A 27,848-nucleotide genomic window follows, 5' to 3' on the forward strand; every position below is an offset into this window, starting at 1 on the left:
AGAAAGTAACAAAATGCATCCCAGCATTCTGCATCCCAGTCTGACTGGGGCAGAGCTGAAATGCTTCTTGTTGAAAATTTGTAAGATATAGATTCTAAGATGAATCAGGACTTAATTCCAGCTATTTTCAGCCCACATCCAAAATTCATGCCCCACTGAATGCCATCCAGTGTTTGAAAGAGAAGCATTTTGAGTAAGTGCCACCTTCACCAATGTTACAAAAGTACTTTATTTTTGACTCACATTTTACTTTCCTCCTATATTCAAATTCCCTGTTCTAATCACCATTTCCAGTGAACCCTTATCCATTTCTGGAGATCTATACTTTTTACTAGTTGGAGAGAAGAAACACTGGACTTAAACACCAGAATTACTCAGTAATGAAACAAGAGTTTGCTTTATGACCAAAAAAAGCTAGACTGGAAAAAATGTATCCTCTGTGGAACTGACTCAGTGTGATGGAAAGTGGCAGACATACTATTGATAGTATTGTTCTTCTCAGGTCATCCCCTGACAGGCTTCTTCAGTGCTGCAGTACAAATTACAGGAATTGGCCACAGCCAGACCCACAATCCACATCTTAGCAGCAATAACAAGGTTCAAAGGTGGATTACACATATGTTGATTATGGGAAGAAGGAAATAGATTCATTATTAGAGAACAGAGCATTTTATACAAGCTCTGTTACCAGGAATATTCAGAAATGTATTGCTGCAATGTCCCCCTGAGAACTCATGTCACTCACCTGTTCTGGAACAGGAAGTGAATGACCTCAGATTTTACCTCATCACACATGGGGACATCCTGTCCCCATGCAAGTCCTTCAGCCAGGTGGGCACTCACAGCACCCACATCCATTCAGCCACAGCACTCTGCTGACATGCCTGGGGGTGGTGCCAGTTCTGGCTGGCTGCTCATTCAGATGGGCATCCCCCAGCTGGGGCTTGAAACTCCCCTTGACTACAGAGCCCTTCCTGTCCTGAACAAATACTCCTGCTGTAGTAAACATGAACCAACAATCAGGATGAATGCCATGGAGGGGATATTAAACAGCAATAGAGGAGTTGGCAAAGAATTCAACATCACCAAAGGAAAATATAATTTTATATCACTGAGCTTAACTAGCTCAGGAAAATATCCCAGAATAGTCCTTATTTGGTAGTTAAAATTATTGGGAAAAGAAGCAGGAAGTATGCTGGAGAGAAGGGGAAATCCTGCTGCTATACCATGAGAAGCTGAACACAATTTCTATTTTCACTCTAGGCTGCACCGTGCCACTCACTCCTACTGACAAAAACCCCACACCTTCACTTAGTATCAAGATCACATTGAGTAGAAAACCTGCACAAAGTCTAGCTTTGGTAAATCACAAAATGAAAACACTCACATGGGTAAATACTCCAATTCAGTTTCCTGAGTCTGTTTAATATAGGTGGATATTTAAACTTCTATCTGACAAATCTCAATTTCTTAGATTATTTATACTTCCTTTGGAAAAAGCTATATTTATAACAGCTTTTTATAGAACACAGTCAATGAAACTAATGTACAGTACTTTTAGTGAACTTATATCTAAAAGGACACCACTTTAATATTTTAAGTGCAGCAGAAATACACACAGGTTGAGAGAAATGAAAAAGAAATGTTTGAAGAGAAAAAAGGGAAGGTGTGAGATTGGAGTGTCTCAGTGAACCCCAGAGCAAAAGGCTAGAGGGGGCTGAAAGAGAATATCAACCCTGTATGGTCAAAACAGGGGCAAGAAGGAAATAAGAAAGAAGGTGCAGAAAAAATTAAAGTCCATGGATAAGGAAGAAGTGTCTTACAGCAACACAGCCATTGGAAAGCTCTTACCTCTAGTTTACTTTGGCACCTTTACTAGATGTGGTTTGATCTGAGATGGGATGAAATCCTACACTGATGCAAGTAAAATGTACCATCTATGAACCATGCAGGGATTCCCTTTCTACATATATTTTAGTATAAACATGTTATTATTTTATTATTCTAAAAATGTGCTTTATATGTTTTAGTATAAAAGAAAAATGTACACTGCAGAGTCCTGGAAGAGGATTAACAAAACAATTCTGTCACTGGGGCCCAAACTTAAAAGGGCACAGGCACTTGAGCTGCCTTAAACTTCAGCTGGGTATTAGGTAAGTGACATATAAAAGATTTTGGTGGAGAAAATATATCAGAGTGTAGTTAAATGGAATTTCTGGAATGCTATATTGGGTTGCTGTGAACTCTACCAGAAGAAATGTGTATACCTGTTAGCAGGATTTTAAAGTACAATTTCACCCAGCAGCCTGCTGAGGTTGACTCTGTGGCATCTGCTGAACATGTCCAGTTAAGCAAGACACTGCCAAGAATCATAGAGCTGCAAAACATTTTCTTCTCCTTTTAGACACTTCTCTTTTCAAGAACCAACCTTCAAAATTGTGTGTGGAGAGGTGGTTCTGAGCTGCAGCTCTAAGCATAAAACACATTTTGACACAAGTTTGATCACATGTTAGAGGTGACACATGGCTCCAAATCCAGCTCCTAAACTGCTGCTGGGGACAGCAGAACACAGCAGAGCTTGTGAGCAAGAGCAAACCGTGAACGGCTCCCACAGCAGCTGTGGCTGGCTCAGCTCCTGGCCTCACTGCAGTGCCCACTGCTTCAAGCTCAGGCTGCAGGGACTGCAACACTGCCTCCAGCCCTTCTGCTGCCAGAACCAGCAGCAATAAACACAGGCAGCAGCTTGTGTGGTGAGGGCAATCCTGTGTGAGACAGCAGTGCCAGATCTCCAGAGGCAAGGTGCTAAGGACCAGTGTTTTAGGCTAAAACTAATGACACCAGCAAACAACCCACTGTCTATAAAGCTTATACTCTTTTGTTGATATTAGGTATGGAAAGCAGGCTTTAGACCTCCCACAGTGAAGATCAAAGTTGTTTTGAAAGGGTTCACGTATCCCAGGATCTTAAGTCTTACCCTCAAGCCAAACCACTCCTTTAATAACAAGACTGTCAGCTGGCAAAGGGCAGCTCAGAGATTTGGTTGTGGGTGAAAAGAGAAAGACTTTAGCACAAACTTGTCATTCATTTGGGACACTTTTTCCTCTTCATCTTCCTGCTCTCAGTTTTGTCTCTTAACAGCTCTGAATCTCTTACCTGTGTTAGGCTTATTCCAGGCCCAGCACAGCAATAGACCACAATCCCCCCTGTCCCCCCCTGTGGGGGGAAAAACAGCAAGGAAACACAAAGCCATCTGAATTGCCTCAAAGATAAAAGTATATCAAAAGTCTGTCTACATTAAAAATACATTAAGTTCTTGTCTTCTAAGTCTTTGAATTTGAGCCTTATGAACTTTATGAGGTGACGATTGAGAAAGACAATTGTGCAGGAACCAAGAGTCGAAGCACAAACTGTGCTAAAAGGTCTGCCACTACAAATGAATTTCCACATGAACTTTTGGTCTAATCAAGCCTAGTTTTACACTGCTAACATTACTTGGTCAGAATACGCCCCAATATGAAGTTCACTTCCATTCCAGTAGGAATTACCTTAAGGCACCTCCAACTCAGTTCATTTCTAATCATCTGATGCTGCTAGACTCCATTATAACCCTACAATCAAGAACAAGGACTTCTGCCTTTAGAGAGATAATGGTCTCTATTCTAGTACAAGAGGCAGAAACCAAAAGGAGTTACAGCTTCATACTTCTTGTAAATACCTCCTCTTATTCAAGCATGCTTCTGCCTGAGAGCAGCTTTTTCCTTTTAACTTTTGGTACCAATTTGTTCCAACTACAAAGCAAGGGCTTTATACTTGCAGAATTAAAGATAGATACAATCTTTAGAAAAAACCCCACATTTCTTTTCCCACATCCTGGGCAGCTGCAAGATCCTTTGCATGTTATTAATGACCTTTCTATGTACTTCAGACTCAATCACTCTGGGAGAATACTTTGCTTTAACTGTTTACCTGAACCCCAAAATTTTTTTAATGCTTCTTACTCCTGTGTTCCCCTCCTGTGTCAGGGACTGTCATTCAAAGAACATTTTCTTTACTGCCTGCAGGGCTGTGTATCTGCATCAGTGTGGAATGGATCTTTCTCTTAATGATTTATGGTATCAATTCAAAGCTATTTTCACATTTACAACAGCATTTCATACATCCTCTTTCAAAGAGATCCAGGAACAAAAAAAGCACAGGGTTGTCACCAGCTGTCCAAGTGGGACAGATCTTGCAGGGCATAAGTGCCTTTGAGGCACATGAAGCAGGGTCTGACTACAGGAAACACAGATTGTTCCCAAGTTACACAGAGCTCAGCTGATGTTAACAAGAATTTCAACCAAATGAGCACATTTTGTGCAGGCAACAGCAGCTCACTAGATATTAGAGCACTCTGAATAGATAAGGTAAAAGATACCATATGCAGTGCGTGCTATATGATTTAGCCAAATGTCTTGCAAGAAAATGTTGATGTATTCTATTCCAGGAATGTTTCCTGGGAAAACCAGCTGTTGATTCAGGACAGAAGATTTCAAGGCTGCCTCCATATGCCAGCTGCAGCTTTTCAAGTAGCACTGAGTTACATAATTCAACTTATATTCATAGTTAGTATGTTTTCTCATAATTTAATGGGAAAGAGGAAAGGCATCTATCAGTATGAGCAGAGTAAATTACACAAGCAGGACTAACTATTGATGTTTAAAACTGGACTCATAAGCTCAAATATAACTGGAGAAAGGACTAACAGACACAGCCTGTCCTGATGCTCACTCCCAGATGATACATGGGAAACTCAGTCACTTTGCTACCTCAGATTTAGGCTGGTTTCAGACTATATCCTCTTCTTTCATACATATTTTTAGTTCTTGTAACTGTCAAAAATCTGAGGATATAGAAAACATCTCTTGCATCAGCTTTTCCTTTAGCTCCGATACAAAGAACTGCTAGTCAACTGAGCTAGAAATTGTGTTGGTTCTGACTAGTTAGATGGTATGTGTTTTCAATTTGTGCTGAAAATAGTGTTCATAATTCAGGGATGTTTTTGTTATTGCCAAGCAGTGCTTACACACAGCCAAGGCCTTTTCTGCTCCTTACCCCACCCAAGCAGCCAGGAGGCTGTGGGTGTGCAGGAACTTGTGGGGGACACAGCCAGGGCAGCTGACCCCAGCTGACCCACAGGATAGCCCAGACCATATGAGTGTTATGCTCAGCACATAAATCTAGAGAAGAAAAAAGGGGGGATGTTCAGAATGACAGCATTTTCTTCCCAAGTGACTGGCATGACAGAGCCCTGCTTTCCTGGGATGGCTGAACATCCACCTGCCCATGGCAAGTGGTGAATTAATCCCTTTGTTTCCGCACGGGGCTTTTGCATTTCCCATTAAACTGTCTTTATCTCAACCCACAGGTTTTCTCACTTTTACTCTTCTAACTCCCTCCCACTGTGAGAGAGTGAGCGAGGGCTATGTGGGGCTCAGCTGCCAACGACAGAACCATGGGTGGCTTCTCTGTGCTACAATTGCTTTTGTGGTCCTTGCTGTTCTTGCTTGCTTTTGCTCAGCTGGTGAGGAGAAGTGAAAGGAGAGAAGATGTAACCAAAGGGGTTTGCATTGAGAAGCTGTTCTTTCTCATGCAATTTTTTTTCACACCATCACAGCATTAGATTTTTCCAGCAGCACACTTCGAAAGTTGTAAATCTTGAGGGCAACAAGGGTCAAAGGCTCTGCATATCCAACTGACAAGCTGAGAAATGCTATCCCACAGTACTGCACAACATCAGAACCATCCTGTCTTATTTAAATGCTGATGCTCTGACAGGTGAAGGCTACTTTCATGCTTGTGCTCCATCATACAAGAGCTAGATAGCACCTTGCTAAAACAGCACAGCACCTGACTGTGAGCATCAAACTGAACATCTCTCTTGCCTTTTGGGGAGAAGTCAAAGAATAGGGAGTCCCTGCAGATGCCTCCACAGGGGGCAGATGGAGGAAGCTGTCACCATAATGATGACTGAGCAAGGTTGTTCCCTTGGGTACATCCTGTACCAAAAGCCAGAAGTGTTTAAGAAAACTAATAACCAGATATCCTGTTCTTTCATCTGTCATGCATGGAACTGAACATGCAGGGTTTTTTTCAAGGACATGACCAGCACCTCTAACCTATAGAGCCTGTGAACCCAACCTGCAAAGGATGAAGCATGAATTGTCCTTCCCTTTATAAGTCAAGATGTTCCTGTGAGGAAATAATGTATGGTAGAAGCAAACCTAGCAGACAACTGCATGGCAAAATAATTTGGTAAAGCTGTGGGATATAAAAATGAAGAATATTAATGTTGTTGGGTAAAAAACACAGATGAAAATAGCAGAAGAGTTTCAATTATGCTCATGTGCAGTTCAATAATTGCGCAAAAGCAAGCACAGTTGCATCTGGTGACCTCAGATTTGAGATGCAATCAAAAATGGGATAAATCAGGGAGTGAGACAGAAAATACCATGAAATGACCTTGATATATCTCAATATTACAGAAAACAGAGTAGACTTGGGGGTGCTCATCATCTGTGAATTGGACCCTAAAAATTGATAGGATTGCATAAAATTGTGCAACTTCATAATTAACTTTGGGTCCTGCTGGTCAACAAGTTTTTTGGTCTGGAGGTTTAAATTTTATGTTTTATACTTGCCAGTTGTTTCTCCTTGACAAAAGTTTGGTTCTGTTTGGGTAATTTGTTAGTTTGCTTTTGAAAACAGACTGAGAATTTTATATCACTTAATATTATGGATCCATAATGAAACTGAGAGAGCTGGTAATGCTGCTAAAGCCACTGCACCAGGCACATTTTCTGCTGAGCCTTCTGCTCAGCCCTTCACCCATGCCTTGTGCTGTGTCTGAGTTCAGGTGCTCTGTGACCCGCTGATGCTTCCAGCTGTCCTCTCCCCACCTTCCCTCAAGGAGACAAGGACAGAGGGCAGACCCTGGCCTTTGCTGCCTCCACCAGTCACAGGCTGGAGGGCTGTTTTGATGCGGTGAACCTTTTTAGTGCCATCATGTAGCCAGGAAAAGAAACTGCTCCTTAACAAAGAGGACAGCATTCAACATCCCCTGCTGCTCTGCTCCCCCAAACAGCAGCACCCCTCTGGAGAGAGAGGGCCTAGAAGGGAGCCCTGGCCTTTAAGAGAGGGGTCTTAAACTCCACCTCTGATCTCTGAGCCTGCAGATGTTGGACCAGCCCTTGCCAATTAAAGAAATGACACAACTTCCTATTGCATAAGAGTCCAAAGGTTAAAAAAGAAGGGAAAGTAATATAGGATAACAGCATTGCACAAAGCCAAATCCTTCTGTAGCCAAAATGAAACTTAACCAAGTTATAGCCTTCAGTAAAATCGCAATAGCATTCCATTTACAGCTTGGTGACTTGCCCAAGTCATTCACCATGTCACTAGCTGATTCAAAGAGTGGGGTTAAACATAAATTTAATTATATGTAGTCATGCCCCTGATTGATTTGGACACTAAAGCATCTAGGTGTGTTTCATCTCAACCTAAAGCACAATCTAACACTCTTCAGGGCATTTCTGCCCTCAAAATGCTAATTTATCTCCACTGACTCCAAAGAAAGTTTAGGGTACACACATCCATGCTGTGTGCCAGGGATGGGATACTGCACTCTCACAGCTCAAAAAACTGCACTTTTTGAGAAGGAAAAGAGAAAGAGGGTAAAAAAATAAATGGGATTAGGAAAAGTGATGCAATTTCCAAGAAGAAAACAAAGAATCAATCCAATCGAAGAAAAAAGCAAAGAAAAAGTAGCCTTAGGAAAATTTGGCCTCTGAAAAACAATGCACTGAGATGAAGAAGAAAAACATGTGTAGGAGAGGCATGTGGTGTGCTTAAGGTTTGTGTTAGAACATGTGATTAACAGGAATTTAAATTTCCTTTCCAGGGAAACTGCTATTGCTAACACCGCTCTCACTTCTGAAAAGTTTTCCGAGCTCCTGGCAAAGATGTGTCAATGATCCACTCCTTAGGTGGCCCCTCCAGACACTGATGATCCCTTGTGTTCCTTGGAAAACCATTAACAGGTACAGCTGGCACACACCAACATCCCTCCAGGCAACCTGATCAGCTCCCGGCTTAATGATAACCCGACTGATCCTCAGCCTCTAATCTTTGTATTTTGGGAAGGTGGGAAGAATATTTTGTTTCTACAGGGACTAAAACTGATGCCTGGAATGTCAAATGAATTTCTCTTTTCCTGAAACTCGAGGTCTCCGTGGCCCATCAGTTACAAAGGCATTGGGCTCCAGGAGCAGGGCTGGAAATGGGCCATCCTGAGAGGGAAGATGCCTGACTGAGGCACTTCGAGCTCTGCAAGGAAATCTTCCCTTCTTGCTGCTGGAACAGTGCCAGCAGAACACGGCACGAGTGACTGAGGGGCCTCCTGCTGCTGGCACTGCCAAAGGATGCTGCTCCAATAATTAGCTGGAAGCAGTTTAACCCCTGGCCTGTAGCACAGTGCTGTGGGTGTCTGCTCAGTCACACATCATCTTCACTGATCCTGTGCACAGGCAGGCTTAAGCAAGACAGAGGATGTTGAAAACCTCCTGCTCCTTTCCAAGCTTGTTTACTATGCACTCCTGCTTTCAAAATATTGCTCATTTAGTGTTTACAATGTCAGTTATCTCTTGATTCCTCCTTTTTTTAAAATTTGAGAAAGGAAATAAGTGAAAAAAGAAGAGTGCTCCACAGACAGCCCTTGAAACTGCTGTGCATGAACTCATCTGATGGAGCTTTGTAGTTGTTCCAACAGTTGTTCAGGTGATTGGGATGCAAAAAATGTACCACAAATCAACACTCTTATGGTGTAACAACACACCAACACATTCTAACCCTATCTCATACCTTTTCTCTCCAGAGGCGGGTAAAGCCTTGGCAACCTCCAGCACAGTTATGACACATGTAAATGATTTTATGAATGCTATTTATAAAAGGCTCATCGCAGTCTCTGTGTCCTTAAATCACAAACTAAGGGTGGGGATGTTATTTCGTTGGAAGATAAATCACATGTTCTAACACGAAGGCAGTTTTAAAAAAGAAACCACCCTACAGCAGTTGGACCAGCTGATTAGATATTTTGCTCCTGAGTTTATAGGCTTGCCCTAGACAAGAAGCTGCTGAGCAGCTGAGCAGAACTGAGCCCATGCCAAGTCATTGTTATGCCTGGACAAACACAGAATTCTTCTCCCTGCTCATGACATAACATATCCTTGCAAAAACATAGCTGCTTTCAAAGTCCCTTCTCACACAAGAGAAAATCCTGAAAAAGCTGGGATCTCTATCATCAGGGCATCAAGCCTGTTTCATTCACATGACAGGAGATCTGTGCCTGTGTTGGGGGGGTGGGGAATGATGAAGCCTCCTCTCTCTCCCCCCTGCCAGAGAGATTTCTTTAGCCAACTGGTAGAACATGCTTTGAAACCTAAACAGTTTTGGTTTTTTTTAGAAGAAGTCATTAATGCTCACGCCACCTGAATTTAAGCTGATGCTGTTTTCATTCTTGTGGATGAGGTCTGGAGCACATAAATATGCTTGTTAAAAATAAGAAAGAAGCCACAGTCTTTTGGGACTGAGTATCACAGAGGACTACTAGTGAGTGTATTGTTCCTACTCTTATTTGTGGTCACTGAGTATTATCAGCCTCTTGATTAGAATCTTCATTTGTTGGGCTTGGATCCATTAAAAAAATAAAGTACAGAGCTAGATTTTTAATTTGAAATAGGAGAAGGGAGTTTTTGGTCTTTTCTGCATCTGCCACAAAGGAACCATTCCTTGCAGACTGCAAAGCACAGGGAAACCAGGACCATCCTGTGCCCTGCCCCAGACACTGCACTTGGGCAGGAATTGTGACTGGCAGTCAAGGCCAGTGCTTTCCTTGCTCAGAGGCACCAACAGGGCTCAAAGCCTTGAGGCAGTGAGAAAAGCAGAGAGCACGTTGTTAGTGTGGGACATCCATAAGAGCACAACAGTAAGATGAAGAAAAATGATTCATAGCATTATTTGTACATGCCTCAACATGAGAACTTTAACTTGTCAAATGTGGAGGAAGGGAAGCCTCAGTAATCCTGGAAACCCTTGATTCACTGTTTCTGAGGAGGGGATCACTTTCAGCCTCACAACTTGCAGGGAAAAGGCTCCATCCCAACCTTCCCTTCTTCCCACACCCCTGTATTTCCCCATCCCCAAACCTGCCGTTCAGCTCTGCCAGGTATGCTGCTGTCAGACTTATCCTTGAATGACTCCAGTCAACTGAAGCAGATCAGAGCAGGGATAAATCTAACTTGCTGGCCTGGAAAACCAATATAGATCCAACATTTGTGTTTGGATGAGGTTCCCAGATGGGAGCAGCTAAGCTAAGCACTGGCTCCACACACTTCTCCTTGGAAACATTCCCAACTCCCAGGGGAGGGGCTGAGTCAGTGCTGGCCCTGTCACACAACGGGAAGGGGCCTGCAGCTGTCACACAGCTCCTTTCTTCAGATGAAGCTGTCTTTTGGCTCTGACCGTGCTCTGCAGCTACATTTTGAGAGATGCAGCACAAGAATCAAAGGACTTGCTGTGCAATTTCTCTTTAACCTGTGCTCTGCAGTGTCTCAACATGACTGACATTGCTGGCTTCTTCCTGCTGCAAGGAGGGAGCAGGGAGGGATTAATGCACTGCTTCTCACTACATCCCCACTTACTGGTACATGGCAGACCAAAGACACTGCAGGCCAGTCAGCAATTAAATGAATCATCAGACTTTTGTTCCCCAGGAACCTTTACTGTACTAATCAGTAGGAAAACACAATTAAAGCCCCAGATTTGTCCTTGGTTCAGCCTTTTTGTGCAGAGCCTGGGATGTCCCTTCTGCCACTCTTTAATTTCTCAATTAAGCTGTCACATATCCCTTGTTTCTGGAGACAGAAGGCTCAGTCATTGGCCATCAGCAACTTTTGACACCAACACACAGATATCACATATCACAATAAACCACTTGTCACTGAGATATAACTAAATGTACTGAGAAGATGCCATAAAATGCCAAAAAAATCCAAGTAAGTATTTTAGGTTTTGACCTAATGTAGCTCTTTTCAGCACTGTAGTAAACTCTTTAGTACCAATTCTCTAGTAATCCCAAGCTCCTCTTTCCTATATAACCTATGTTGAGATGCAGAGAACTTACCAGGTTTTGGGTGTAAGATGTTAAAAAAAGTTCTCCATTGACTTCTAAACCTCTCCTTCAGAAAGTTTCATTCACAAATGAAATGTTTCAGGTTTCACATTTGCACTGCTATAAAGCAAACCATGGCAAGAAACTATAAAATGCTTGTTTTGTGTGATGCTACTCAACACAAGGAGGTTTTCCCATGGCTGTGCAATGCTCTGTCCTTACAGCCCTGCATGGCTATGGTGGCTGCACTGATGCTGCCCCATACCAGTAAATGAAAAGCTTTTCTGTAATTCAGTCTAATTTCAAAGAGTAATCAGAATGTTCTATGGTTCCTTCAAACTCTTCTTAAAAACCTACAAGAATTTTAACAGAAATGTGGCCATCTTACTAACATTTGACTGAGGCAGATGCTCTCTGATGCCATGAGTAAGGAGTGGGGGAAGTGGAACATGAGGACACCAGGATGAAGGAGAGTAATGTGGCCATGCAGGTGGCAGGCAAAGGGCAGCACTGATTGCTAATGCAGAAAAGCCAAGGACACAAAATCTGTCTCCTGTTGCAGCATTGGGAAGAGAAAAGTGCTGCCTCCTGCAGGAAAGCCAGCCAGGTTTCTGTGATTTCCAAAGGTTTCTAAACAATTTGAGCATTAGTTTCCTAGATTTGATGATAAAGGGATAAAAATCCCTTTTGTTTCCTTTAGAAACCACAACACTTTTTGGCACTGTGTTGTGTGACTTCTATCATGAAGTGGATGAAGGCAGAAATGAAAAGATGAAGGCAACAGGTTAACAGGACAGGAACATCCAGCAGGCACTCAGGAGACATAAACAAACCTGGTGAGTCAGGTCTCACACCACTTTTAGTGCACTATGTAACACAAAATACAGTCTCTTGGGGTGGTAGGACATGACACCTCTCAATCTGCTATACACTATTATCTCATGAAGATGTCTGAAATGCAGTGAAATTTCTTCTTCCCAGGAGATGAAGACTCTTTTCAGTGATATGATAAACTGTAAAGAAGTAAGAAAGATGCTAAGAATGAAATGAGTTTGCCTGAGAAAAAGTTCCTCTGAGAAAAGGTGGATATGATGGAAAGTACTGAGGGTGTTACACACCTCCAGACTTGCTCTAGATAGCTCTCTCTTATCAGAGACAGACAGAGATAATATAAGGAACCAATTAATCATGGACTGGTTTGATGTCCCAGACAACTGCCATGCAACAACTGCTTCCAGCAGTGACAGATTCCAAATATTTTTGTAGGATACAGTTATTAGTCAATAAAGTTTTGGACTTGTTTTGGTAACTCTGAATCGTCTGCCACTTTCAATGTGGTATTTCTGGCACCCTGCATCCTGGGGGTGGTTCCACACAGTCATTTTAAGCAACAGTTTGTCTGTCTTATGACATTTCCCCCATCCCACTACCCTTTTTTTTTTTTTAACCTGCCCTACAGCAGTCTCCCTGATTTGGCTTGGCATGGAATTTTAGCTTTGGATCCCAAGATCTGCATCACACCCAGTCTGTTTCTCCATTCTGTTCTGGGAGTGTATCCTGCTCTGCAGCTCACCAGAGTAAATATAACATAACCCTGCTAATTCCAAAAGCAAGCACCTGTAAGCAGCCTGATATGGGAATATTGAAACAGGATGGTAATGCCTACAGATACAATTCCAGCAGAGCAGATGCAGCCTGATCTGGGGAATATTGAAACAGTATGGTAATGCATACAGACGATTTTACATATCACACCACAAAGTGTTTTATATCCAGATTTAATGTATGGTGGTGCCAAAGATTCCATCAAGCTTCTCAGAAAACTGCTGGACTCTCAACAAAAGCTAAGAGAGCCAAATAATGCAATTACCTTTAGAATGAACTTAAGTTAAAATACTTATGGGTACTGTCAAGGCTGAGAACCCAAAAATATGTACATAGAGAATCTTATAGCTATCCATGAATGTTTGGATAACAGGCTTCACTAGTTTCCAGGGGAATTTCATCCATCTGCTAATTTCTTTACCAGGGAAACACCTCTCAACAAAAGTAGGTCATTGGGAATGCAGGGATCCCTTACAGCTGCTGTGTGGCAGCAGGAAGGTGTGAGGCAGCAGCTGGCTGAGGATGCAGCATCCCCTTTTCCCCTTAGCACAATTTCTGACTGACCTGCTGCATGATCAGCACACTATTAACAATGGCACAGTGGCTCTTTGGAATTGTCTGGACACTCTCCTGGTTTTTAGTCAATGACTTAATACAGGACTAGCTGCTGGAGGATGCCTGCAGACTGAGTGGTTTGGGGCAAGTTAATAGATCAGTTGCAGCATAAGAGATAACAGTCTGAGGATCATCAAGGTGCTGGGTGATACAGCAGCAGCACTAATTTACTGAGCAGGGTGCTGAACACAAGCACGGGCTCTCAGCTGGGTGGGGAAGCCCCATGGCCAGCACAAATAACTTCCCAGCTATCTTGGCTTAGTGTGAATTGCACAGTTTGCACTGATTTCTTTATCAAGATACCAGAACTCCCACTTATGGGAAGTAACTCCTGTTGAATTCACAGGAATGAATTCACTTCCTTCAGACACTTAACAGCGTTTAGCATGACTGAAAGTAAAGCTACATGGGAAGTTTTCTGTGAGCTTCAACAGAAGCAGCTTGACCACTGCTGCCAAGTTCAAGGCTCCTTCCTGATAAGCAATTCAATACAATATGGGATATCAAGTTCACAAAATACAGCCTGCAACAAGCTGCCCACTGACTTTGCTTCGTAGTTTATACCCACCAGTTTCTACTCAAGAGAATGTTAGAAGTAGGTTTATTTTTTTATTCAATTAATATACTGAGGAAAGAAGGTTAAGGAGAGTAAAACTATCCTTGATGACAGTCAAATAATTTCTCAGTTACTTTATGTGGCTCTTCTGATCATTGCTTTTGCTAAAATGCTTTGTTGAAAAGAGAGAAATGTGCACATATGCAGATCTCCTATTCATGTAGGCTGATGTGACATGCTCTACTCTCCAGCAGTCTTTCTGGCACAGCTTCTCCCATAAAAACAAATTGAGAAACATCCTTTGCATTATTCTCTGTGATTTCTGCTGGCTTACTTCCAATATCCAAAATAAGCAGGGAGAGAAAAAATCAGAAGAAAATTGGTCCATGCCTCAAAATTCATTCTTTCTTTTCTCTGGAAGTGCAATTACAGCTCATGAGCATTTGTGAGGCCACTAAAGGGCTGTGGGAGCCCAAGGAATGCTCACACAGTGGGAGGAAGATCACTCCATAACAAACACAGAAGGTTATTGGAGTCAGGAAGATCCTGAAGGGAACTGTAACATACTCAGAGCATTTTCATTTGTTTTGTGAAGAACTGGAACTCTTCTCCTCCTTTAGTCACAATGCTTACACTGAGCTCAGCCTTGGGATCTGGGAGTGCATCAGGAAGAGCACTGCCAGCAGGTCAGGGAGGTGACCCTGCCCCTCTGCTCAGTGGAGTGCTGGGTCCAGTTCTGGGCACCTCAGGACAAAAGGGACACGGAGCTCCGGGAGCAGAGGGTGACAAAGAGAATGAGGGGACTGGAGCATCTCTCGTGAGGAAAGGCTGAAGGAGCTGGGGCTCTTCAGCCTCCAGAGGAGATGGCTGAGAGGAGACTTCAGCAGTGCCTGTCAGTGTGAGCAGGGAGGGCTCAGAGCAGGGACTGGGCTCTGCTCCCTGGCCCAGCAATGGACCAGGAGGAACGGGCAGGAACTGATGCCTGCGAAGTTCCACCTGAGCACGAGGAAGAACTTCTCGTGTGAGTGATCGAGCCCTGGGACAGACTGTCTAGAGAGGTTGTGGAGTCTCCCTCTCTGGAGATATTCCAGAACCGTCTGGACACAATCCTGTGCTGCGTGCTCTGGAATGACCCTGCCTGAGCAGGGAAGGAGAGATGAGCTCTGTGCTCCCTACCAGCCTGACCTGTTCCGTGGTTCTGTCTCAGCACTGTCCTTACCATGTCATGAACCATTACAAACCCCTAAGCGGTACCAGCTTTAACAAGAAAACTATTTCCTTATCATTCCAGGAAAAGACAGCCTAAACCTCCAACAATTCCCTGGCCTTCCCCCATTTGCTTATCCTGGAATGGGATTTGCTTACAAAGACTTTAACAGTCACTTTTTATTGCACAACAGCAATTAAGAAAAGCAAATTTCACCTTCTGATGAATCAGATATTACTTGCATGGTTCCAAATGCTTCAGTTGAGCAACTAAGTAACTGCTTATTTCATTGAAGGAAAACAATGACCAGAAACAGAAACCAGATAGTCCTTCTTTGTGAAACATTTCCTAGGAAATTTTGGTGATATTAACCAGAAAAGAGGAAGCAGCAGCAATGATTCAATTTTGAAATAATGAAAACCTCTGTATTTTTATGTTGAAGTCTCACCAAGTGACAGCCAAACCATCTCCTAAAATAGATTTAGTTTCTGGGTATGAGGATGAGCCTGCCTTTCTCCACACACTTCTCATCACAGTCTATTATTTCCTTCTTCCAGGTCACCTGACTGCTGAACCTTCTCCCCTGCTCCAAACCAGAAGTGGGAAAATACATTGTAAAAGAACCTGGGGTACATCTTCTTGCTGTGTTCAAGATATAGGCAAAGTATGAGTGGCTTTGGTACAGTCCAAAGCTGATCAAAGTTATAGCTGGGAGAAAGGAGGCAGCTCCTCATACAGCTCTGGATAGCTACAGAAGGGGGCATCTGGAAATCAGCTTTACAGAGCTCATGAACGTTTTGAACTGGGCCATAAATAACATGAAGCATGCACATGAAAATCAGGTCAGTATATGCATATGATGATTTGTGCTTCAGATTTCTGAGGTTTAATATGGGGCAGAGAACGAGGGGCTCAAGTTCTAACAAGGACTGCTGTTTGACTATGCTCAAATCTGATTAAACCCTAACTATCAACTTAATGTTTAGCATTTCATTTCAAGGTTGTTTCCTTTCGTTTCCAGAAGCACAGAAACTATTATCTAAGTTTACAAGGAAATTTAGGCTATATCCAAACTACAAAGTTTTTTTCAGGCTGGAATCCTGTCTAAACTGGAGAGTAGGTTTGAACTATTTGTTTCTTGCACATTTTTTTAAGTAACAACAGAAAAACCAGCTTTGAATATCTATGGTGATATGTAACTGAAAATCCAAGATAAGCTTCCATGTAACAAGGAGAGGTCAGAGGTGTCAAACTCAATAACTTACATATAAACTCTATGGCTGTTTAAGTGCTAGTACCACTGAATTATATTTAGACAGAGAAGAGGGAAAAAACCCACCTGGCAAAGATGTAATTAACTTTGGTACTTCATCTTTTAACTTTTTAAGCTGTAAGGAGGCCATTTACATGAAGTTATTGTGACCGTTTCTGTCTAATTTGGAGTTTTGGAACTCAAGAGTCTTTAAAAAGACTATTTTTATGACCCTAATATCACATCCTAATATGTGATGAAGTAATACTAACCAGATCAGGCTGTTTTAGAAAAATAGCATGAATGCAACAAAGAAATCAACAGGACAAGATGTGGGAAGTAGGCATTGTTTTTTGGATGCCTAGCTGGCCAGAACAGACTTTTGCACAATTTCAGTTCCTAGGCATGGGCAAGTAAAGATAACTAGTGGCAGTGAGCTGACCAGCTATGTTTTCAACCATGCCATCAACACACACTCACCAACATTCTGTGGTTTGCAGACAGGCACACGAGTTTTCTGCTGTATTATTTTTGAGCACAGTTACAATGGCATGACAGACATATCCCATAGGTGAACACCACAAAACTCCCTGGCCTACTGGGCTCCTCATTCTAAGTGTGGTGGTGCAGCTGAAGCACTGAGCCAAGGAAGAGGCAGGCTTAGGCTCTGCAGATGAGAAGTTCTTAGTCCCAGCACCTGGAGCTCCCTGCACAGACAAAAACCTGGCACTGTGCTCTGGCTGCTGGTGCTTGGCTCTCAGGTACCTGCCAGAAAGGACCATCCTCAGCTTTACAGTGGATAAAAGGGATTGAGAAGTATTTATGGCTGCAGCATTAAAGCCTGTCCATGCCTGTTTATACAGGAAGATAAACAATTCTCTGTTCCTTTCCCTTTAAACAGCAAACACAATACAGTGAGGTTTTGAGTGTGTTTGGTTTTTTTGTTGTTGATTTGGTTTTTTGCCTAAACTAACATTAGACTTGTTCTTAGGGAAGCTCAGCATTGACTTACAGCCAATAGGGCCTTACTGGGTAGCAGCCAGATGACAATATCTCCTCTCAAAAAGAGGTTTCCCTTTTCAGATATCTCTGTGTTATTTATAGGCAAAAAGCAATGCATACAAAACCTCGGGAGAAAAGGGAGGGGCAGCATCAAGCATCTTGAGACTTTATTCAATTACTGCCTGACAGAGAAATAGTTGCCAAAGTCTTTTTGAATAGTTTTAAAAACCTTCTATTATAGGAAAAAAGGTCCATTAGTCAAAGGTTTGTCAGCCCAGAGATAAGGAAAAGGCTTTAATTTCTAAATAGAAGGACGCTTAGTATTTAGATCACCTGCAGTGTACTTGCTTCTAGAAAATGATGGAGGATTTGTTTGCTTTGGTTTTTTTTGGGAGGGGACTGAGGAGGGAAGTGTTAGCTTACTTTAGAAAGAATGCCTAGGATAGAAAAGCAGCTGGAGTAGAATACAGTGGAAGCAGAATTGTGGTTCCAGGGACAGCCAGGAAATTTCAGTGGAACAGCTCCTTGCTTTAAATCCAGCAGCTGCTGATGCACATAGAAGAATTATCTCAAAGCACACCGGCTTTTGTCTTGATTTTTCAAGAAAATACAGTTCATGTTCATGTGCCTCTTCTGCCTCCTATTCCTGCCATGAAGGCTTCAATAGATTGGTTGATTCTAATCCAATTTGCTACAAACCTTGAAACATCAATTACCCACTTTCTCCAGCCCTCTGAATATGCACAGTTGAGAAGAGAGGAGAAACTACTTTCATTTTCTCTGCTCATCTAATCTCAGAGGAAAAAGTACAAACAGCTCCACTTAGATTTGTCTGAGACGACCCATCTCCTACCTGGGAGGCAAGACAGGATGTGCTGCTCCCTGCCCTGTGAGCAGGTGAAATAAAAGAAGGTGGAGGTTTGGCCACCACATACTGACAGGAAGGGAGTTAAAAATACATCTGTGAAGGAATTTATACATGACCTAAGGAGTAGCTCAGAACTGCAGGACAAAGTCACAGAAATATGCAATTGTGTAAGGACTTCTGTTAATAGCTGAGCTGCTCTCCCACTGCACTCATCACTCAAAAGGCAGAGGCCCAGTCTCTTTCTTAATTAGCCCTGAAAAGTTAATGACCCGTCACCTTGGCTGTGTTACAACTTCTGCTCACAAACAATAGATTAACCATTCAGGGACCAGCACCAACAGCAAAAATCTTAGTTCAGCAATCATGAACGACCAAACCATCAAACAGGACAGTGCTGAAAGGAGGATGTGTCAGGAACACCTGAACTCACAGATCACAGGGAGCCCACGTGCTCCCAGTTTGCCATCACAGGCCATTAGCCATAGAATCAGTAGAAACGTTAATCTAACTACAAGTGATGGAAGGCCTATGATGTACTGACTTCCTCTCTATTGCTGGATTTAAACTGCTAGGTTTTTACAACATTAGAAGGCAAGCTAAAAGCAAACATCAGAAACAAGGCAATGGAGCAATCAGTGAAATTTCTGATAATCCAGGAGAAGCAAAATGTCAACATTTTGTCATCTCAATGTACTCAAGTCTAAAACAACTAAATATAGTAATTGTATATGGCCTTTACATAACAATCTGTAGCTCTACAAATATAGAGGAAAAGTGGAAAGGCAGATATAAAAGAGGGATGACATTGGATGACAATGACAAATGACATTGGATTTGCAAGGTAAAAGCTCCAAACCCCAGTAAACAAGATCTGAAATAATTTTTGCTTTGAACACTAAAACTCTTGGCACATTAAACTTCTTTTAGGGTTAAGTAAATGACAACAATGTAAACTCTTGAATTAAACCAGGCAATTCCTGCATTTACACAAGTCTGACATAATTTCAGTTGAAGGTGGAAAATCTACAACTAGAGTCCATGCCCCTGGCTGTGCTGCTTAACCTCCTAGAGGTAGGAGCACCCCCCTGCCCACTGCAAATGTTTTACTGCAGCAAATTGCACTGATTGTTCAGTTAGCCAGGGAAAAGAGCTGTCCTCTCTCCAGAGGCTGTGATGGACAGTGAGGGTGATCAGGTCCACCCAGATTTTGCTAGTATTTGAACTGAATAAAGCTCTTCCCTAGCCAGCTCTTTGGCCAGTGAGGCTTAGAACCCTGGTGACATCTTAAGTGTATTCAATTTAGATCTGCCTGAGAATTTTGTATATTATTTATGAGAATTGATTGATTTTCTTTTCTGTGAGGGAATAATATAGCATGTATCCCTCCCTCCCCATCATATGTATTTCTGGTAAAATAGTTCCTGCATAAATACCAATGCATCACTGTCAGAAGAATTGTACACTTTTAAAAGACTGCCTCATTCTGTAGTTCCTCACTTTACCAGGGTAACAAAAATTAATGGAGAGGAAAAAATACCTGAATACACAGAAAATTCACAATTACCTTTCCTGTTTGCTGTTGATAGACCATTACAGAATAAGGTTAAGTTCTCCAGCTACTTCCCTACTGTTCTTCAGTTACATGTTATACAGATATTAATTTAACCTTGTCCCAAAATATGTTAAAACTGAAAAGGAAAAAAAAAGCATGGAGATGGGTAGTAATATCATCTTACTTTGTCTTAGAATAAAATTCACATAATTGCTCTTTCCTGGCTTATACTTGAAAAATCAGAATTCTTACATAATTTATGTCCATGTTTTTCTTCCACAGGATGAGGTTTTCATTTTCATAAGACATTTAGAACCCTCCCCCCAGCAAGCTGGATAAGAAATATAGGTTTATGAAAGAAGATTATGGCAGATTTTGGGTTCCTAAATTCAAAACTGTGCTCACAAATGTGCGATTCTGCTGAGCAATTTTTGGGCTCTGGAGATTCTCTTAACTCCAGAGAGCACTTTTGGGTTTATTGCCAAAGACTTAAATACTCTCCAGACAGCACGCTGGCTTTGGATGTGGTTCTGAGGGTGGGATTATAAGAGAGTTCTGAATTATTGCTAGCGCTGTCAGTCTAGCAGAGGGTGATTGTTTATAGTTAGGCACCAGTGGATTTATTTCTCTGGCGCACTTGATCTCCTGTGATCCATCCTACATCAACCATTTTCCAAAAGGTTGTCCCTATTCAAACAAGCCTTTGCCCCATATCCTATCAGTAATTTATGTGTCATTGTTTATGTCAAAGGTTATCTACTGCCTTCTCTTGATGAAGTTGTCTCTGCTTCTGTCTCTGTGTTCTCCATTTGCCTTCTCCCACAACTATGAAGATATCAGTATTTCCATCCATTCCCTCAAGGAGATTGAAGGAGACTATACCTTTCAGCAGGGAAAAGGAAGAGTGGGAGATGGACCACAGACAAAGCAAAGTTTATTCAGAAATTTTCTATTGGGAAATAAAAGGCTACAAAAGTTTGTTTAAATTCTGAGTCAGTTGGAAAATACCACAGCAGTGGATATTTCTAAACTTTAAAAGAAAAAAAAAATACAATGTTCATGCTGAACTCAGAAGAAGTCCATCTTTATCTTTCATGAAAGTTTTTATTTATTTAAACTAAACTGAAAAAATTAGGATTACTACTTCTGTTTCAAAACTGGAGAATAAAAGTTATATTTCAATTTCGCAGATGCATTCACTGCATCGGGGAAAAGCAGTAAATCCATGAACCTGAAAGTGAAACAGTCTCATAAAATGTCACCTGACTCCACTGAGCTACCTTATCTCAGGGTCTAACATAACCTGGGACATTTACTAGAACACTGTCACAGCTCTGAACAGCTGCAAAGGAGTTCACATGGCTTCCCACCCCAAAGCTGCTGTAAGACACTTCAGTGGTGACACAAAGATACACCTTAAATTAATCAGTAGGTAAGGAAGAAAACACTTGGAAAAACAATTCTCCCCTCAGTTTTGGGAAAAACTTCTGCATAGAAGCAGCCTTGCTGGGTGCTGAGGGAGAAAAGAGGGTTGGACAAAAAAGTCTCCAACACTGAGATCAGTTCAGCTGCAGCAAAATCAGTCTGGCAAATTTCCATGGATATGGTTTGTACTGAGGCTGCCCAAGGGCCTGTACTGAAACTACTCTGCTAAAAACTCCTGCAATTCCCTCTTGTTCAACACTGCCTTCCCACTGTGTGTGCCAATACCAGTCTGCCAGGAGTCCTGGAAATAAAACAGCACTACAGATCACAACACCTAGGATGGGGCCAAGTACTCACTGGGGGAAGAGCTTCACCCCATTTGGAACAAAAAGAGGACAAAGTGTGATTTATGGGCACAGTGGTTTAGTAAAAGCCTGGCCTCTAATCAGTAGCACATGCATTACTGATGTGCCCATATTGCCACTCCTGCATTTAGTTTTGCAAAATACTTGTTATGACCTGCCAGACATCTCTAGTGCCCATGTACTGGCAGCACGGCATAGGGGTGCTCTGCAACCCAGCACACTTCATGCCCTGGGCCTGTACTCTGTGGCCAACACACCCAGGGACACTGCTCAGACTACAGAGGGAAAAGCCTGAATGGAGCTGCACAGCCCAGTCACATCTCTTATGTTAGTGCGGAAATGAGCATTTGAGAACAGATGATTTTTGCACTTGGAACTGAGCCCCTGGACCACAAACCCTGTATCTGGGCCACTGTCTTCCCTCCCCAGACCATCCCTCATGCTCCAAAGAAGGAAACAAACCGGAAAGAGCAGAAGAATATAGACTCTGCTGGCTCCAATGCTGGATACAGTGATTCAAAAATAAGATGTTTTGCTTTTCTCAGTCCCCCTCCTAGGCATTTAGAAGAAATTTACATGTTCTGAGCCCTCATTTTAAATGGAAAGGACCCTGTGATCATGGCATTGAGGACTGCTTGCAAATACAGTTTTGATCCCTCAGTGCAAATCCCACAGATCTGCTCAGCACCTTTCACTCAGCACTTCAGACTAAGAACAGAACAGGATTACCTCTTCCTTTCTATACAGATATTTGTATAATAGATAAAACCAAAAGGAAGCTACAGCCCACAGTACTGCTGCACATACCAAGTCCTGACAAGGGTTAAATCATACTTCTGAAGGGTTTCCTTTGAACTGTACACAGATGAAGGAGTCACAAGGTGAATGACTGGCTTTATTATAGAGATAAGAAGGCAGCAGAGAGCAGTAGCAGCAAAGACTGTAGCTCAGAGAAAGCACACGCCTGGCACTTGACTTGGGACATGCTGAGAGCTTTGAGTAAAATTTCATGGAAGTTTAAGTGAATTTCAGACTGGAGGCTGTGGTCCTGTGCCTGTCCCTCCCTCCCCACCTCTCTCTTGTGCCAGCAGTAGAGCTCTTGTGGCTCTGTAACAAAAATGTCTGGCAAAGAAAGAAGAAACTAAGTATTTGGAACTTTATTTCTTCCAGTTAGAGTTCAGACAGATTATTTCCCTCATCACAGTCACATGAGCACTATTTGCTAGTAAACAAGTTCACAAACTCCTCACCTCAGTACTTTGCAACCTTCTAGAAAAAGTATAAAAAAAATCTCAAACACTGCCAACCCACTTGGCAGTAATCATGTGAACCACTGGAACATTTTATCTTTAGACTCACCAGTTTGAGTGCAGAAAAGCTTTTCATCTGGGCTGTACAGGTTGGCTTTCAATACCAAATGGACACTGACATGAGGGGAGAAGAATTTCTGCTATGGGAAGATGACATCTAGCCAGAAAATGTCAAAAGCTTGGAAGCCAGTTCCTAGGAAACAAGCTGTAAGACATGGAAGATGCCAAATTATGCTTGTCAAATGCATGTAAAGAGAGAGGAAAACAAAAATATGGTTGACAGAAAGCAATCATGTCTTGATGCTCCTGCCTGAGAGCAGAGAGTGGTTGATGGCTACAAACATCCTAGATCATCAGCCAAAATAAATGAAGGACATTCCCACTTTATAAATGGTGAGGCTGAGTAGAAATCTGCTCAGCCACACCTGGAGAAAGTGTACTTCAAGCCTCTGTGTCAGCCTCTCTTCCGAGCAATGTGACTGTGTCCTCCATAACAAACCATTTCAAGACTATGGAAGTGTGTTCCCTAAGTGACCTCTTGTCAACACACAAAAGTGTTCTGCACTAGGAAGGCCACAAATGGTACAGGCAAGATGGCTTGGCAATGCCTGTTAAACAGGCAAGGGAGGGGGAGAGAACATCCTTCTCTGCAAGGTCTTCAGGCACTATCAAACTCTGCAAAGAGTCTGGGTAGATCTGCAGTAAATCCAAACGCTGCATACTACCTCCTTCAATCTGGTATTCTTCACTTTCCGTTTTGTTCTCTCCATGGGATTATTGGCTGGAAACAGACACACTTGATCATTTCTGAGACCTCAGATTCCATTATTCTGCCACAACATTTACTAATTATAAATGCTTTGCCAAATATCCAATGTTTTCACTGGCTGAAAGCCCACACTTAATGGGCTGATAAAGAACAAATGCTGTCAGAGAATGGCATGTAATTGGTTACACAGGTCAGCTGAAACTGTGCACTCAGGGGGTGCCTGCCTGAGCAAATAGCATAAATGAACTTTTCCTGGGTAAGAAGCTGAATGAACTCTACTCCTAGAAGGGAATTTAATATGTTTAACTATTCCCACTGCTATTAAGCCTTTCCCTTCAGTGATGAAAGTTGTATATGTCATGCATGTTACTCTCCCAAGAATGCTGTGACCTATCTTCAGTGACTAGAAAACAAACTGAGAGTTGACTCAAAGAGCATGTGTTGGGCATGCATAAACAGGCACTCCTCTCTTTTCTGGGCACACTGATCATACATACAGGAGGATGCTTCCAACACTAATCTGCACATCCTGGCTGGCATATATCAATAAGACATTGTTTTTTTAAATCCTGCTGTTCTGCTTCCTCCCTTGTTTGCCCTGAAGTCCACAGTTCCCTCACTCTGTTCTCTCCCTTTCCTGCATTACCACTCCAAACCCACAAACCTGCAAAAAATCAAAGAGAAATGAAAGTTCCATTCTTCTCCATTCCAGGCTATCCCCTCCCCCCAGTCACTCAGAGCTCTGTTTCCTGGAGCAGGACCAAGGCCCCAAACCACCACAGGCCAGAGCAGCTGCTGTAGCAGCATGTCCCACCCCAGCAGAGAAAAGCCTTGGGCTGGGGAAGGGGCACAAGACAAGCAGGTCTGTATCCATGTGACAGTGCCCACGTGCTCCAAGCACTCTGGTTTTAGGATTAAATCCTTTCTGTGAAACCATGTCAATGCATTAGCTAACAGAAGTGAGAGCACAGAAAACCAAGCAGCTGAAGTAAGATGGTGATCAGTGAGAACAGTTGCAGAGGACATCTCAGGGACATGAGAGCTATCAAAGGGCTGTTTTCCAAAAACCTGCAACAGTTGTTCTTCTGGCTTCAGACTTTAGTTGGCTTCCTTTACTTTGCGGTTTCAGTTTCCAAAAAAGCTTAATGCTGGTGGAAAGGGGGACGATACTGGGTATTAATATATCTGTTTGCTAGATTTCTCAGATATTCATTATCTAAACCCTCTCAATAGCTAAAAATGCTCTTCTCTCAGCTTCTGGAAGTTACATTGAAGACATGTCTTTAATTTGACTTATCAGCTGACTGAATGCTCATTCAGCCATCTGATTGCAAGCATTTGTAGGAAAATTTCCAGAAAAACAACCCCAAATAAGAAATTTTCCTTGCAATCAATCAATCTAGTTTCCAATTAAAATCACTAATTCCTTAAACTTTCTTCCATGAAGTCTTTGCTTCTACTCTGCCAAATTCAGGGAGTTAACCCTGTGAATACAGGGTGAGGGGAAAACAAAGCCAGCCCCACTGCCCGTCCTGTCACCCAAACTTGTCAGAAGTTTGAGGAATTGTGTGTGGGATCCACAGGAGAACTACAGGAAAAGCAATGGCACGGGTGTGCAGAACACTGTGGAAATTAGTAACTCCAGGGACAGTTTTGTGGACACAGTTCCTGACTTTTGCTGTATTGATTGTGCCCTTACACCCTTCAAATTATTTATCATTCATTTTACTTGCTATCTCACTCTTTTTTGGTAGTGCTGTCTTCTTAGAAGTACATTCAGTAGTTTTTTTCCATTTTGACAAAGAAGGGAAACAGAAGCTGCCACCACCTGAGTGATTAATCTCTTGAAGGTATTTGCAACATTACAGACCTGGGCTTAACAGATACCTTGTAGGGCTGTCCTTCTTTTAGCTGGACCATTATTAACTCAACTCTGTTTATTGCAACTCAACTCTGTATATTTTAACAGTAAGCTCTGTTTACTTCCGTAACATGTGTTAAATGGATATTTTGGTATCACCACATCAGGATACAGAGTAATATAAAAGTCAAAGTAACTAATGCAAAGGCTGCAAGGAAGAGGAAATTAGACTGCTTAATTGCATCAGCCTAACCCCTCCAGGATAAAAGGCCCCTGTCTAGCTGGTAGGGTATTCAAATACCACTTTAAAAAGGAATATATGTTTTAATACCTTTTTATAGGTGGTACAAGGAAAACCCCAACTTTGAACTGAGCTAACTTTGAAAAGCCTCACCTATTTTCAGTGGTGGGCATGCAAGAGCCCAGTCTGCAGACAGGTTTTTACCATCTGTTTTTCCTGTGTTCAGGGTCCTCACCTGGTGCATTAGCAGGGAGCCAGAGCTGGAAGAATTAAATAACCAGCTGTGAAAGTTGAGCCAGATCAGAGTTCCAATTCGGGTAACACCCCAAACTGCTGTTCTATACCATGTTGAAATCCCTGAAGGGACAGTGGTAGTTTCACTTTTGGTTCTGCCGTGCCAGTGGAAGGGAGGAGCTCAGTTTCTGTTTCTCAGAAATGCTCTCTTTACCCGTAGCTCTCCTGCAGTCTGTCAAGGACTGCTTACCCCCTGAGGAATCCTCAAACATTCCCAGGAGCCAGCACGTTCCTGACACATAAGCACTGTGTCCAAAGACCAGGAATACATAAGTCAGACTTCCCCCTGCTCTGGTCCTCCTTCAAAACACAGAAATTATGATATTTTAGTTCTGGACACAGTTTCACCTATTTAACCTAAATTTATTTCTGTGTTCTCACTAGTGGACCAAATATGGCAAAAATACTCCTATCAACAATTTCATATTAGCTACTTCTACCTTTTTCACCCCCCATCTAGTATATTTTATGTTTTGGTACTTTCAAATCCATCTCATTTAATCAAAACTGGTTGCAACACATGCAACCCAAAATGAATTGCATCAATATAAACAAGGACATAGAAATTTACAGGAGAAAGGCAGAAGCAAATGACTTCTTAGACCATTTTCTGCATGGAAAAATATATTTGAATGATACAGTCCTGAGAGCAAGCAATTTAAGCTTTTGCATGACTAACTTGATATTAAAATTCCAACTCTGGACCACAGATAGTGAAACAGTCACCCATAGGATGAGTTTGCAGGCATAGTTTGTTTCACCAATGGACTAAAAAGGATATTTTTTCCATTGAAAAAATGGTTTGAGGTTTCTTAACTAATTTATTTTGGCAGGCCAAGGAGTCTGTAGTGGGTATTACTGTCTTGATGCTTTGAAGAACTCTGGTTTTTTTCACGTTCCCACAGAAAATCATTTGAAGGACAAAAAAAAATCCTTTGCCTCTTTGTATAACAAATGGCTATGGTCTAAACCAATAAGAGAGTTTAAAATTAGTGTTTCTAATGTGACCACTGAGACATTTCAGACTTAATTACATCTGAGGCAGACCTAACCACCCATTTCTCTCCAGTTTCACACAAATAGCAATTGCCCTGCAGCCGCACTGCAACACTGGAGAATTAACCACATCCTAGAGGAGCTGGAGCAGCACAAGGGAAACCAAGGAGACTCCAGAGTGGCTGTGCAGGCAGAACAGGCTCCCAGATCAGTCCCACAGGTCTCCATTCTGCAGTGAGAACCAGAACCAGGCCAGTGGTGTTCTGTAACCAACACCTGCACCAGGTAATGCTCCACTTCCTCTCTTGGCTTTCTACTTTAGCTCTTGTTGAATTAACATGGGGTCAGAGATACAAAGTGAATATTCCTGAGTCCATATGCATACATGTACTGAGGCTCATCCTAATTAATCTACTTCTTAAAAAACCCCAGTTTTTTACTGGAAGCAGCTGTGCAGATTTTCCTGCAAGCACCAAATGATACACAACCCCCAGGCAAAAATCTAAGTGCTATTCAAGTTAGTGCACTAATATAAGCACAAATAAATGGTCTCTATTAATAAAACTGTCAAAATTAATGTTCCCACAAAAATCTTACACCTAGATCTCACTCTGGAGGCCAGTAACCAAACCATGGAAGCAGGAATGTGGTTCTGCAGTTCCAGTATGGCTGGACCACTCCAAATATGCTGCTCTGTGGCAGGCAACAAATCTTCAGTGAAGGAAAA

Source organism: Camarhynchus parvulus, chromosome 14 (assembly GCF_901933205.1).
Source record: "Camarhynchus parvulus chromosome 14, STF_HiC, whole genome shotgun sequence".
NCBI lineage: Eukaryota > Metazoa > Chordata > Aves > Passeriformes > Thraupidae > Camarhynchus > Camarhynchus parvulus.